Genomic DNA, 13369 nt, shown 5'->3' on the forward strand with positions numbered 1-13369 from the left:
ATGCTACAGTTGGCTTCCAACATGGTGCTTGGAACACAGCATCTTCTGGAAGGGGATGGACACTTGCTGAACATGGACACCAGGGGTCAGACTCCCCTTAGATTCCTTTCTGGATAGCATTAATCTCTCCACAAGGTCATGGCCTTCCTGGCATAAACACCTCCCCAAGTCACCACCTTCTAACACTGAGAGGATGGGGATTACGTGTTCAGCGTGTGAACTCGTGTGTGTGTGTGTGTGTGTGTGTGTGTGTGTGTGTGTGTGTGTCACTCATACCACAGCGATCTCACTTTCTGCATCTCTGATATAAAACATTCTGAGTACTAAGCAGGTAGATTAAGAACTACCATGTGAAATCACATGAGGACCAGGAAACAGGCCAGGAACTTTAGATAGAGGGAGAAGGGATGATGGCTAGGATTTTTTTTTTTTTTTTGCCAGTCATGGGTCCTGAACTCTGGGCTTGGGCGCTGTCCTTGTACTCTTCAGCTTAAGGCTAGCACTCTACCACTTGAACCACAGCACCACTTCCTGTTTTTCTAGTGCTTTATTGGAGATAAGAGTCTCACAGACTTTCTTGCCTGGGCTGGTTTTGAATCGTGATCCTCAGATCTCTGCCTCCTCAGTAGTTAGGGTTATAGGCATGAGCCACCGGTGCGTGGCTTTTTCTAGGATTTTTATCTCATTCTCCTGAAAAGAATTAAACACACTGTGAACAAAAGTGTCAGCTTGTCCTCTGTATCTTGTTATTATTTCCAGGCCATCATTGTGATTTCTGAGTACTAGAATAAAAAGATTCATGAAGCCAGCTTTCCAAATATATAGCCTGGAGCTAACAGCATAAGCTGTTATGAATTCTAATTTGTATTTTACTTAGGAATCACATGGAATTAGACACCAGACTAAGGTTAGTTATATGGAAATGAAATGGAAAGAACTCAGGTCTTCAAAATTATGTTGGTCAGCCATGCCCTGGGGGCTTATGCTTGTAATTCTAGCTACTGAGGAGGCTGAGATCTGAGGATTGCAGTTCAAAGCCAGCCCTGGTAAGAAAGTCGATGGGATTCATGAACCACCACAAAACTGGAAGTGGTGCTGTGTCACAAAGTGGTAGAGCGCTAGCCTTGAGCAAAAAGAGCTTAGAGACAGCATCCAGGCCCTGAGTTCAAGACCCATGATTGACCAAAAAGGAAAGAAAACAAAACAAAAAAACATGACCAAGGATATTAGCCAGGCCCTGAGTTCAAGCCCCAGGACAAGCACAAAATAAAAACAATAATAGATGCAATCATGGTTCTAATCTCTGAATTAGCTCTTACTTGTTGGAATTCTCTTTATGAAGCGATTGAGCTATTAGGGGATATTGAGTGGAAGTGAGGAGTACAAAAGTCAGGCCTTTCTCAAACTTCTTTTGTGACCCCACACTCATTTTTGAAACCTTGATGGCTGAGCTGTGGGGTGAGTTTTATAGTCCTTGCCTTCCCTCCAAGTGGTGCAAAGCATTTATTGAGTTCTTCAGGTAATGATAGTAGCGTGCATGCTCTTAGGAGGTATCCTCATCTCTATCATCATGTGAAGTAGAAATGGGGTTTCCACAGCCCTGCAAAACCACCTCCATCAGCACATTGACCCTATGGGAAGGTAAATATATGGGCAGTAATAACACTCAGCCTGAGTCTGAAGCTGTGAGACAGAGGGACTGCACCATGCACAGCTCCCCTAGGGTGGAAACCTGCAAGCTCGATTTCTACCTTTATCAGCAGAAGATTTGACATCCTACAGGGTCTTCTCATGACAGAGAGGGGGCGCTCCTGCCAGACTGTAGGGTCACAGATCAGCCCCACAACACTGATTGTTGATTTATAGTGGGTCTAGTAAAGAAAATGAGACAAAGCATTCTCCTCCCTTTCTTCCTTTCTTCCCTTCCTCCCTTCCCCCTTCATAGCTCCCTCCCTTCCTCTCTTCCTTTCTTCCTTTCCTCCCTCCTTCCCTTCCTAGCTTTTCTTCCTTCCCTTCCCTCCCTTCTCCCATCCCTCCTTCATTCTTTCCTTCCTTCTTTGTTTTTCCTCTTCCTCATTTTCTCTTCCTCCTCCTCCTTCCTCTTCCTGTTTCCTTTCTCTTCTTTCCTTCTTTCTCCTTCCTCCTTCTTCCTTCTCCTCCTCCTCCTTCTTTCTCCTCCTCCCTCCTCATCCCACCTTTCTCTCCTTCCTCTTCTCTCTTACTCCCTGCTCCTTCTTCCCCTCTTTTGTCTTCTCCTCCTCCTCTTCCTCCTCATTTTCTTCTCCTTCTCTTGTTCCTCCTCATCATCTTTCTTTCTGTGTGCCAGTCTCAGGGCTTGAACTCAAAGCCTGCGCCTTGTCCCTTCATTTTTTTAACTCAAGGCTAGTGCTTGCCACAGCTCCACTTCTCACCTTTTGGGTTGTGAATCTGAGATAAGTGAGTCTCACAAACTTTCCTGCCAGTACTAGCTTGGAACCATGGTCCTCAGGTCTCAGTCTCTTGAGTAGTTAGGATTACAGGTGTGAGCCACCAGTGCCTAACGCTCACATTAAATTTTAGCCCACTTAAAAAAATCTGAAGAAAGAATTTGGAATTCTCTCACATCTGTTTTTCCCCCTCTGTTTTCTCCCAACAGTGGCAGCTATGTGCTGCCTTAAATCAATGCCTTGTTACAGAGTCCTGGGAGAGAAGATGAGGCAACCTCCTGCCTGCTTCTTTGCCTCTGGTCTCCATGCACCTTCCAGTCATAAGCTGAGCATGGTTGCCAGACTCCAGTTTCTACAGCATCCTCCCTTCCTTCCTCCTAAGTATTCAATCACTCCCTATTGCCAGAATGAAGAGTGAACTGCAAAGTAAGTACATGCCAGGTTCCAATGTCTCTCTCTAATTTTCAATTTTTCATCTATCTATCTATCTATCTATCTATCTATCTATCTATCTATCTATCTATCTATCTATCTATCTATCTATCTATCTATCTATCTATCTATCTATCTATCTGTCTGTCTATCTATCTGTCTGTCTGTCTGTCTGTCTGTCTGTCTGTCTGTCTGTCTGTCTGTCTGTCTGTCTGTCTGTCTGTCTGTCTGTCTGTCTATCTATCTATCTATCTATCTATCTATCTATCTATCTATCTATCTATCTATCTATCAATCTATCTATCTATCTGTCTGTCTGTCTGTCTGTCTGTCTGTCTGTCTGTCTGTCTGTCTGTCTGTCTGTCTGTCTATCTATCTATCTATCTATCTATCTATCTATCTATCTATCTATCTATCTATATTGCTTCTAGTATGAGGACTTGAACTCACGCCCTATATACTGACCCTGAGCTTCCTCACTCAAGGCTTGCATTCTACCACTTGAACCACAGTTCCACTTCTGGCTCTTTTGGTGGTTCAATGGACATAAGAGTCTCACAGACTTTCCTGCCTGGTCGCGTTTTGAACCAGGATCCTCAGACCTCATCTTCCTGAGTATCTAGGATGACAGACATAAGCCACGGTTCGCAGAAGATAATATTCATTTCTATTCTTACCTATAAATAGACTTATGGACTGTAAGATGGGACATAGAACATTGTCTTTGGAGTAATGGCTTTGCCAAGATCTAGGATATGATGGAAGCATGGCCTCTGCTAGCCAGCCTCTAAAGAAAACCCTTCTTCTGGCTTGCTCACACTAGAGATGAGAGTAGAGGAGCTCGAAATGCTGCTCCAGGAAGGACGCCATCATGTTCTTCTGTGAGGTGAGAGATGTGGCCCTCCATGTGGCCTTCCTGGGAGGACAAGACCAGCCCAAAGCCCAGGTAAACATCTACTTCTCCCACCATGCATCATTCTTGACTGCCAACAGTTTTTATGAGTGAATAGCTAGGTGTGGTGATAGTCATGGGAGAGCCTGGGAGAGCAAGTGAGGGCCTTTGGCCTTGTGTAGTCTAAACCCCATCCCCTTCTGATGGGGAATCTGAGCTCCTGAGAGGTGCCTCTGTTCTCTCATCTTCTCCTTTCTTAATCTGAGGCACTGCGGGATTGAGATCACCTTGAGAAAGCAGAGGGCTGTGTTGACCTGCTCAGCCAGGGGCAGAGAACACTCCAGAAATACTCCTAAATCCAAGGAGAGCAGAAGCAGAGAGGAGAATAGGAGAGGAGAGAACAGGCATTCCTCTGGTTCAGAGAAATAGAGTGCAATCTCAGAGCAGAGACAAGAACAGGAGAGGCTTCAGAACCTATGTGAAAACTTCCTAGCTTGCTTGCTTCCTTCCTCCCTCCCTAACTTCCTTCCCTTCCCTACCCTTCCCTTCCTTCCATCTTTCTTTCTCCCTTCCTTCCTTCCTTCCTTCCTTCCTTCCTTCCTTCCTTCCTTCCTTTTTCTTTTTCTCTTCTTTTTTTTGGGGGGGGGGCGGTCAGTGAAGGGGCTTGAACTCAAGGCCCAGGTTCTGTCTCTAAGCTCTTTTGTTCAAGGCTAGCTAGCACTCTACCACTTAGAGCCACAGCAACACTCTGGTTTTCTGCTGGTTCATTGAAGATAAGAGTCTCAAGGACTTTCCTTCCTGGGCTGGCTCTAAACCACGATTCTCAGATCTCAGCCTCCTGAGAAGCTAGGATTACAGGCATGAGCCGCCAGCGTCCAGCCTAGAATTTCTTATTATAAGAACATAGTTAGGCACCAGTAGCTCACACCTGTAACCTAGCTGTTCAGGAGGCTGAGATTTTATGATCATAGTTTAAAGACATCCCAGGCAGGAAAGTCTGTAAGACTCTTTTCTCTAATGAACCAGAAGAAAACTGGATGCAGAGCTTTGGCTCAAATGGTAGCATGCCAACGTTGAGCAAAAAATACCCTCAGGGTCAATGCTCAAGTTCCAAGTTCAAGCCCCAATAGTGGCACACACAGACAAAAAAAAAAGAATAAATTAAGAAGTAGTGATTGCTTTCTACCGAAAACCTGAAAGGAATGAAGAGGTGAACCTTTTAGGAATCTGTGTACCAGAGTTGGAGGTGTGACTCAAGTGATAGAGTACCTGCCTGTCAAATGCAAGACCCTGAGTTCAAATCTCAGTTCTGCCAAAAAAGCATCTAAGCATTACTCTGGGCAGTATTAAGTTGATCAGAATGTTTGTCAAGGGGAATGTTTGTGCCTTAAATCACAATGGGGGCAGGCATTCTCTGTCATTAAAATTTGAAGATAGATAAACAGTAAATATTGCTGGAGATAATTAGTGCAGTGTGGAAAGACATGGAAGTTCCAACTCTGGCTGGTCCAAATCCATAGGGCCATGGGTATTTATCTAAAGCGTAGCCAAACCGTCTGAGCTGCAAAGGTGAGGTACAATTTGGAAGGCACTCTTTTGACACAGTTATGTTTGAGAGGTGTAATAATAACAGTTTGGCTGGATGCTGGTGTCTCATGCTTCTCATCCTAGCTACTCAGATGGCTGAGATCTGAGTATCGAGGTTCAAAGACAGCCCAGGCAAGATAGCCAATAAGACTCTTATCTCCAATGAACCACCAGCAAAAGGAAGTGTATCTGTGGCTCAAAGTGATAGAGTGCTAACCTTGAGCAAAAGAGCTCAGGGACAGAACTTAGGCCCTTAGTTCAAGCCCTGAAACTGACAAAAGAAAAGAGAAAAGGGGGGAAGGGAAAAAGAAAGGAAAAAAGGAAGGAAGGAAGGAAGGAAGGAAGGAAGGAAGGAAAGAAAGAAAGAAAGAAAGAAAGAAAGAAAGAAAGAAAGAAAGAAAGAAAGAAAGAAAGAAAGAAAGAAGGAAGGGAATTATAAGAAGAGTTATTTTCATTCATAGAGGAAAGTGGCTTGAATGGCAGAATGCTCATCGGATGCAGACTTAACCATTGACTTTGGGAAATTACTTGATATCTCTGACTTTGAACGTCACCTTTACAGTTTGTGAATGAGCCCGCTGCATAGTCAGGATCATTGTGTGGATGGGCAGCACACAGTAGGCCTTCAGTTGATGGCTGTCCCTCCTCTCCAACTATCTGTTGTCCACAACCTTCCATCGGCACCTCTCTGAGATGTCTGTCTGTCTGTCTGTCTGTCTGTTGATCAGCTGGCAGAGAGGCCTCTCTGCCAACTTCCACAATGCTATATTATGGGATGCAGAAACAGCTTTCTGCCATTAAACCTGTGAGGAAAGAACACTTGCTCATTAGAACTGCTCAGTGTGACTCTCCCAAAGGTCATCTCAGTTCTGCAATCCAGACTTGTAGGTTCTTGACATAGACCACGTTGTGTCTCTTGACCTATATAAACGAAAACCTGCGAAAAACATCTAAATCCAGATCTAGGCTGAGGAAGCAATTTTCTTTTCTGGATGGATGGCACAGTTACAAACAACTGGAAAGCAGCAGTATTAATCAAGAATGGGGAACTTTTAAACCCACAGAAGTTAAAAGCAGGGGGAGGGAAGTTGACTGACACATGTAATGATAAAATCTAGACTATTTTGGCTTCAGGTATGGCTTGATCCAGGTACTCAATATCAGGATTTCTCAGCATTAAAAGTCTTTTATTTTATTTTTTTTGGTCGGCCGTGGGGCTTGAACTCTGGGCCTGGGCTCTGTCCTTCAGCTCTTCAGCTCAAGGCGAGCGCTCTACCACTTGAGCTACAGTGCCACTTCCGGTTTTCTGGTGGTTTATTGGAGATAGGAGTCTCACGGTCTCTCCTGCCCAGGCTGGCTTTGAACCGCGATCCTCAGATCTTAGCCTCCTGAGTAGCTAGGATTACAGGCGTGAGCCACCAGCACCCGGCTCAGCATTAAAAGTCTTATTGTACTTTTGATCACCCAAGGTAAATACAAATACTGGAATTGACCCATGAATTATTAGGCTGATGAAATTCTTCTGTGACAACCTGCCTAGATGATCATTGTCTTCCCAATTGATAACTTTGATGAGACCGCCTCCAGGTCTCATTAGAATTTTAGAGGAATCTCACTGTACAGAACCATAAAAGACTATGATACTAAGGTAGAAAAATGTCAGTGTACTACACACCCCCACTCCAAACTCCGATGACTTCCTAGAGGATTAAATCGAGACTTAAAGAAGTAGTGATTGCCTCTCCCACCCAAATATACAGAAATTCTATGACATATCTGGTGTTGTAATGTAGATTTCTTGATACTAATGGAATCGGGTTTTTTCTTCTATATTTTTGCTGCAACTGGGGTGGAGATAGGGTTGATAATAATAGCCTCTGGAAAATGAAACTAGTCTTTTTTTTTTTTTTGCCAGTCCTGGGGCTTGAACTCAGGGCCAGGAGCTGTCTTTGAACCTGTGTGTGCTCAAGGCTAGTCCTCTACCACTTGAGCCACAGCTCTACTTCTGAGAATTTTTTGGAGTAGTTTATTGGAGATCAGGATCTCATGGGCTTTCCTGCTCTGGATTGGCTTTGAACTGAGATCCTTACATCTCAGCCTCCTGAGTTGCTAGGATACAGACTAGCTGTCCCATTTGGTTCCTTTGCTGAGAATTAGGACTCTTCTGGAAACTCTAAGCAAATAGGAGTCAGCTGTGGAGGGCAGTGTTGGCAGATGGCAGCAGGTGGATGTCAAGCTGCAGAGCACAGGGCCCTGTCCGTGATGCTGACCCTTCTCCTCTGTGAGCCAGAGGTTGCTGGATCCTGTGTGACTTGTTCCTGTTTGCAGTCTCCAACACGTCTTCCATTAAATGATAACATTGTCCCCACACCATCCATGGTGGCTTTGAACACTCAGATCTCGGTTCTTCTGTGCAGAAAGACCTGGTGGACTAGAATCTCAAATGTTGCTTCCATGTTGGTTTTGTTAGCATCAGGACTGAATCTCTTTGAGGGCTCACTTGGTCCTTTTAAGGGATCTTTTACTCAAGATTACCAGGCAAGAGAGACAGGTCTTCCTTCCCTCTTTCAATGAATTATCTTCCAGCCTTCCTTATCTTCTTGGGGCTCACACCTGTCATCCTAGCTACTCAGGAATCTGAGACCTGAGGATTACGGTTTCCAAACCAGCTTTGGTAGAAAGGTCCATGAGACTCATCTCCAACGAACCACTCAAAAGCCAGAAGTGGAAGTATGGCTCAAGCAGTAGAGTGACAGCCTGGAGCAAAACAGCCAAATGGAGTTGGAGGGCTTGAGTTCAAGTCCCAGTACTAGCACATACACACAAGAAAATTTGTCTTGTAGACTTGGCCACTTGTGTCTGCAAATTGGTTCTTCATGGGAATCTTGGGTCAAGTCTGTCTAGCCTTGGGTTTGCCTCAGGTTTGTCCTTTTGTTTTCAATGCTTGGCCATCATTTTGACTCTTAGATTTTAGATCTGTAGTTCCCTCAGAGAGAAATCGTATTTCATTCCATTGCAACTTCTAAAATACTACACAGAATGCCATATTCATCTCAGTCAAAACACCTTATCACATCTTCACAGGAAAAATGACTGCGTGAAGTTTAATTTGCTTCAAGTATTATTTGAACTGTGTGTGTTTGTGTGTATAAATCCTGGGGCTTGAACTCAGGGCCTAGGCACTGTCCCTTAGCTTTTTCTTTCAAAGTTCAGTACTCTACCACTTGAGCCATATGCTTCCCTTCTGCAGGGTTTTTTTGTGTGTGTGATTCATTCAGAGATAAGAGTCTTACAGACTCTCCTGCCTGGGCTGTTCTTTGAACTGTGATCTTCAGATCTACACCTCCTGAGTAGCAAGGATTACAGGTGTGAGCCACTAGCACCTCACTCTGGCCCCATTTGAACTAATTCTGTCTGAGAGAGAGAGAGAGAGAGAGAGAGAGAGAGAGAGAGAGTGTCAGAGGGAGACAGACATACAGACAGAAAGACAGAGACAGAGAGAAAGATAGAGACAGAGACAAAGCTAAAGAGAGAGAGAATGACTTTTCTTTTGCTCTACTGAGCCTTCTTGGGATAGAAGCAAAGTTTTCCCTTTTTGTTTTGATTTTGGTTTCTGAGGAATTAGCAATAGGTCTAATTAATGTCATCAAAAGGAGAGCATTTAATTAACTAAATAACATGTTGAGTCTAATGAGAACATACTTCAGCACCCACTAGGTGGTAATGGTCTCTGAGGCTAATTCCCAGGAGGCCTGTGATTGGATACAGAGAAATTTCTGTCCGCCAGTGTCAGGGTGTGTGTGTGTGTGTGTGTGTGTGTGTGTGTGTGTGTGTGTGTGTGTGCATGTGTATGCATAGGTGTGTGTGCACATGAATGTGTATACACCTTGCTTTGCACTTGCCCAGAACTCTCTATTTCCAGTCCTCTTGACCTGTCTAGCCATTTTCATACTTGATGGCCCAATCATTTATAACACCTGATGGAGGCAATCATTTTACCTTAGAAGTAAGTACATGAGGCCCAGATAAGGTTTGTGACTGTATCAGAGTCACACAGCCTCCACCACAGACAGAGTAGGCATTGTTTACATAATATGAAGTGGCCCTGTGGCTCAAGTGGTAGACTGCCAACTTTGAGCAAAAGAAACAAAAAAGCCAAGAGCAAGTGCAAGGTCCTGAGTTCAAATCCTAGTACTGGCACAAAAGACAAGGCGTTCTCTGCATCTCTATGTCATGGCGTCTCATTTACCTCAGAGATGATCGTTCTTAAGATTCCTGAGTGCTTACTTCAACATTTTATTTGGATGAATCTAATAAATTCTTTTCCCCCCAGTATTTTAACACAACAGTAATTAGGCCACTCATGGTGTGTGCAGACCTCCTCCATTTTTGCTTAACATTTTTACTTTCAGCACACAGGACTCTTGTATTTATCTCTTTTTTTGGCCGATTGTGGGGCTTGAACTCTGGACCTGAACACTGTCTCTCAGCATTTCAGCTCGAGGCAAGTGCTCTACCACTTGAGCCACAGCGCCACATCTGGTTTTCTGGTGGTTTATGGAAGATAAGAATCTCATGGACTTTCCTGCCTAGGCTGGCTCTGAACTGTGACCCTCAGATCTCAGCTTCCTGAGTAGCTAGGATTACAGGTGTGAGGCATTGGCACCTGGTTTTATTTATCTTTGATGGCTGCATGACAGATGAACTTTAGGCTATTACTCAGGACCAACAAAGTTAATCCACCAAAAAGCACAGACAAGAAACAGGGGAGAGATGGGAGAGTTCTTTCTCTGCAAATCCCTTACCTGAGCAAACCTAGGTCCTGGGGATGAATGGACTTGGAGGCATTAGAGTGACAGGGAGGAAGAGGAAGAGGTGAAGCTTCAGAGTGAAGCCCGCCTCCTACTTCCTTTTCCATCTTTCTTTGCTTTTTCTTCTTCTAAAATTTCTGTTCTCTGCAGAGACCCAAGCATCCAGAATAGAAGCTCCCAGTAGGTTTATCTACTCATTTATCCTTCTCTGGGAACAATTGCTTTGTTAGCATTGAAAAGATTTATTCATCCCATCTTTGTTTTCACCCTTGTGGGCTTTCTGCTTATTATTGGCTGTTTTTTTGTTTGTTTTCTTGCTTTTTCTTTTTGTACCAGTCCTGGACACTGTCCCTGAATTATTTTTTGCTCAAGGCTGGCACTCTACCACTTGAGTCACAGCTCCACTTCTGGTGGTTTCTTTTGTTTAATTTTTTTTTGGGGGGGGGTCCAGTGGTGGGGCCTGAACTCTGGGCTGTGCGCTGTCCCTCAAGTATAGCACTCTACCACTTGAGCCACAGTGCCACTTCCGGCTTTTTTCTTTTTGCTTATGTGGTGCTGAGGAATTGAACCCAGGTCTTCAGGCATGCAAGGCAAATGCTCTACCACTGAGCCACTTTCCCAGCTCCATCATGAGATTTTTATCTCCAATTAATCAACCCAGAAAGCCAGAAATGGAGATGTAGCCCGAGTGGAAAAGTGGTAGCCCTGAGCAAAACATACAAACAAGCAAAAAAGATTCAGGGACAAGCCCAGACCCTGAGTTCACGTCCCAGTGCCAGCCTCCAGAGAAGACAACAACAAAATAAAGCAGTATGCTACAGCACACTCTTCTACAGATTTGGTAGAGATGTGCTTGACCTTCATTCAAATGAAGAGAATCTTTTAATTTTCTCTGCTTGATGCTGCTCAGTGGGGCATTGGGGAACCTCTCCTTTCTCTGCGGGTGTCAACCATTCACATTGTACGGTGAAGGTTACAGTGAAAGTTTCCACTGGGTTACCATTCCTCGGCCAAAGCTGTCTTATATAATTGAGTTTTCAGCTCTCTCCAAATCTATTTTGAAGCTCTTCTGACCCATTTCCTCTCCTGGGAGATTGGTCCTTCTAGAACACTTCACCTGGATGAGTTTTGCTGGTTGGTCTCACATGGAAAGGGGCCAGTGAACTACTACACTTGAATGTGTTTGGCTGGGTTGGGTCGGTGGGAGGCAGGAAGGAGGCCTAGGCGCTTCTCTAGTGCTTTCTTGATTCAGTGTGACACTGGTAATCATCATGGGTTCCATCTTTGTGGCCCCTGATGGAGGGCCCCTGGTGCACAAATCTGACTCTCTGTGGACTCTGATAGCACTTCTTCTGAGCTTTCATCTCCTTTGACCTCGGGGAATCCACAGCTCTCTTTTGCTGCCAATCTCCATGTGGCTCAGTGGCCCTTGTTTATTCTTTAATCTCCTACCCATCACTTCTTTCTTCCAGTTGGTTCACAAAAGTGAACTGAATTTGTTTGTGTGTGTGGGGGGGTGTACAAGTACTTAGACTCTGAGTCTCTCTTGCTTGTTTTGATTTACTCAAGAGAGCTCCACTTCTTCCTTTTTGATCAATTGGAGATCAGAGTCTTACAGACTTTTCTGCCAAGGCTGGCTTCAAATCTTGATCTTCAAACCTCAGCTGCCTGAATAGCTAGGATAATAGGCATGATCTACTAGTACTGGGCTTTCCATGGGGCATTTGTTTCCTGCTGAGACCTGGAGCAGATGCTCCTGCTGAATTCACTCCTATGTGTTCCAAGTTGTTTTTTGGTTATTTCACAACTGATAGGTCCAGCCCATCACCAAGATTATCACATTTGCTGCCTTCCCCTGGCACACATCGTTGCCCCTCCCTGAGTTCTTGGTCAACTAGAATTGTGAGGTCATTATAATGAGGACATTCTTTTTGGAACTTGATTTCAGAACTAGGTTACCCAGGCTACAGGCCTGTCACCATCTTAAGGACTGTTTATGAGTAAGATCCTGTATTCCTTCATTCTCAACTTTCTGCTCTGTTAAATGAGAGCATCATAGCTTTCCTTTCAAGCTAATTACTGCCAGGATGAAGTGAATTGACATACATGGCAAACTTCATACGGGACAGTGCTTAGTGCTTCATACGGGTGGCCTTCATTGTCAAGGTAACCATGCTTTACATACAAGAGCAAACATTTGATCTAAACACAACACTTGTCTTTTATAGGATGTCGATTGTCTCATGGGCACTGCAAATAGTGATGCTGTGGTGCTTTCTGGAGCCAGGTATCTTGGGAAGGAAATGGTGAGCCATTTTGTGTGTGTGTGTGTGTGTGTGTGTGTGTGTGTGTGTGTGTGTGTGTGTGTGTGCGTGCGTGCGTGCACATGTGCACGCATGCATGCACGCAATCACGCACGGGTGCATGTTCTGGTCCTGAGGCTTGAACTCAGGACCTGGGCTCTGTTTCTGAATTTTTCTACTCAAGGCTAGTATACTACCCCTTGTGCCACAGTTCCACTTCTGGCTTTTTGGTGGTACATTGGAGATAAAAGTCTTAAGGACATTCCAGCCTGGGCTGGCTTTGAACCATGATCCTCAAATATTAGTCTCCTGAGTAGCTAGGATTACTGTTGTGAGCCATCAGTGCCCGAATTGTAATTGTCTTTTTTTCTTTTCCCCAGCCTTGTTTGAGTTTTCTCAGGTGCTCCCTAATGTGTGATGGAGTTGTATGTGAAAAGATGATTATAAGCAAAAATGTTGTGTGTTGGAAAATGTGTTTAATTCACCCTGACTACTGGATATCTTTGCCTAGCAACAGTGTGCTAGAGTGGTTAGTTATTAACTCAGAATTGCTGGGCTGATCTGAAGTTGTAGGTACTGTCTCTTCTCAGCTTTGCAGGAGAAAATCCCATTCATCAGCCTGAGAAAAGATTCACATTGAAAATTCAATATATGAGCCAAGTACTGGTGGCTCACATCTGTCATCCTAGCTACTCAGGAGGCTGAGATATGAGGATTGTGGTTCAAAGCCAACCCAGGCAGGAAAGCCCATGAAACTTTTATCTCCAATGAACCACCAAAAAGCTATGTGAAGCTATGACTCAAGTGGTAGAGTGTTAGCCTTGATCAAGGGACAGTGCTCAGGTCCTGAGTTCAATCCCCAGGACTGGCAAACATGTTTGCATGAGCTTACCCTCCAAATTCAAGATATGATTTCTA

General features: G+C 44.4%; 1 long non-coding RNA gene across 6 annotated transcripts in view; it reads left to right on the forward strand.

The window, feature by feature from the left end:
• Positions 1 to 12115: 12115 nt before the first annotated feature.
• Positions 12116 to 13369, forward strand: part of LOC138820158 (uncharacterized) — a 34161-nt gene continuing 32907 nt past the window's right edge. For all 6 annotated transcript variants that reach the window (XR_011369737.1, XR_011369739.1, XR_011369740.1 and 3 more), the window contains exons 1-2: positions 12116 to 12148; positions 12377 to 12454. This is a non-coding gene — a long non-coding RNA (uncharacterized lncRNA). The remainder of the gene's footprint in view (positions 12149 to 12376; positions 12455 to 13369) is intronic.

This window comes from Dipodomys merriami, unplaced genomic scaffold, assembly GCF_024711535.1.
Source record: "Dipodomys merriami isolate MVZ:Mamm:240054 unplaced genomic scaffold, mDipMer1.0.p SCAF_842, whole genome shotgun sequence".
Lineage (NCBI taxonomy): Eukaryota > Metazoa > Chordata > Mammalia > Rodentia > Heteromyidae > Dipodomys > Dipodomys merriami.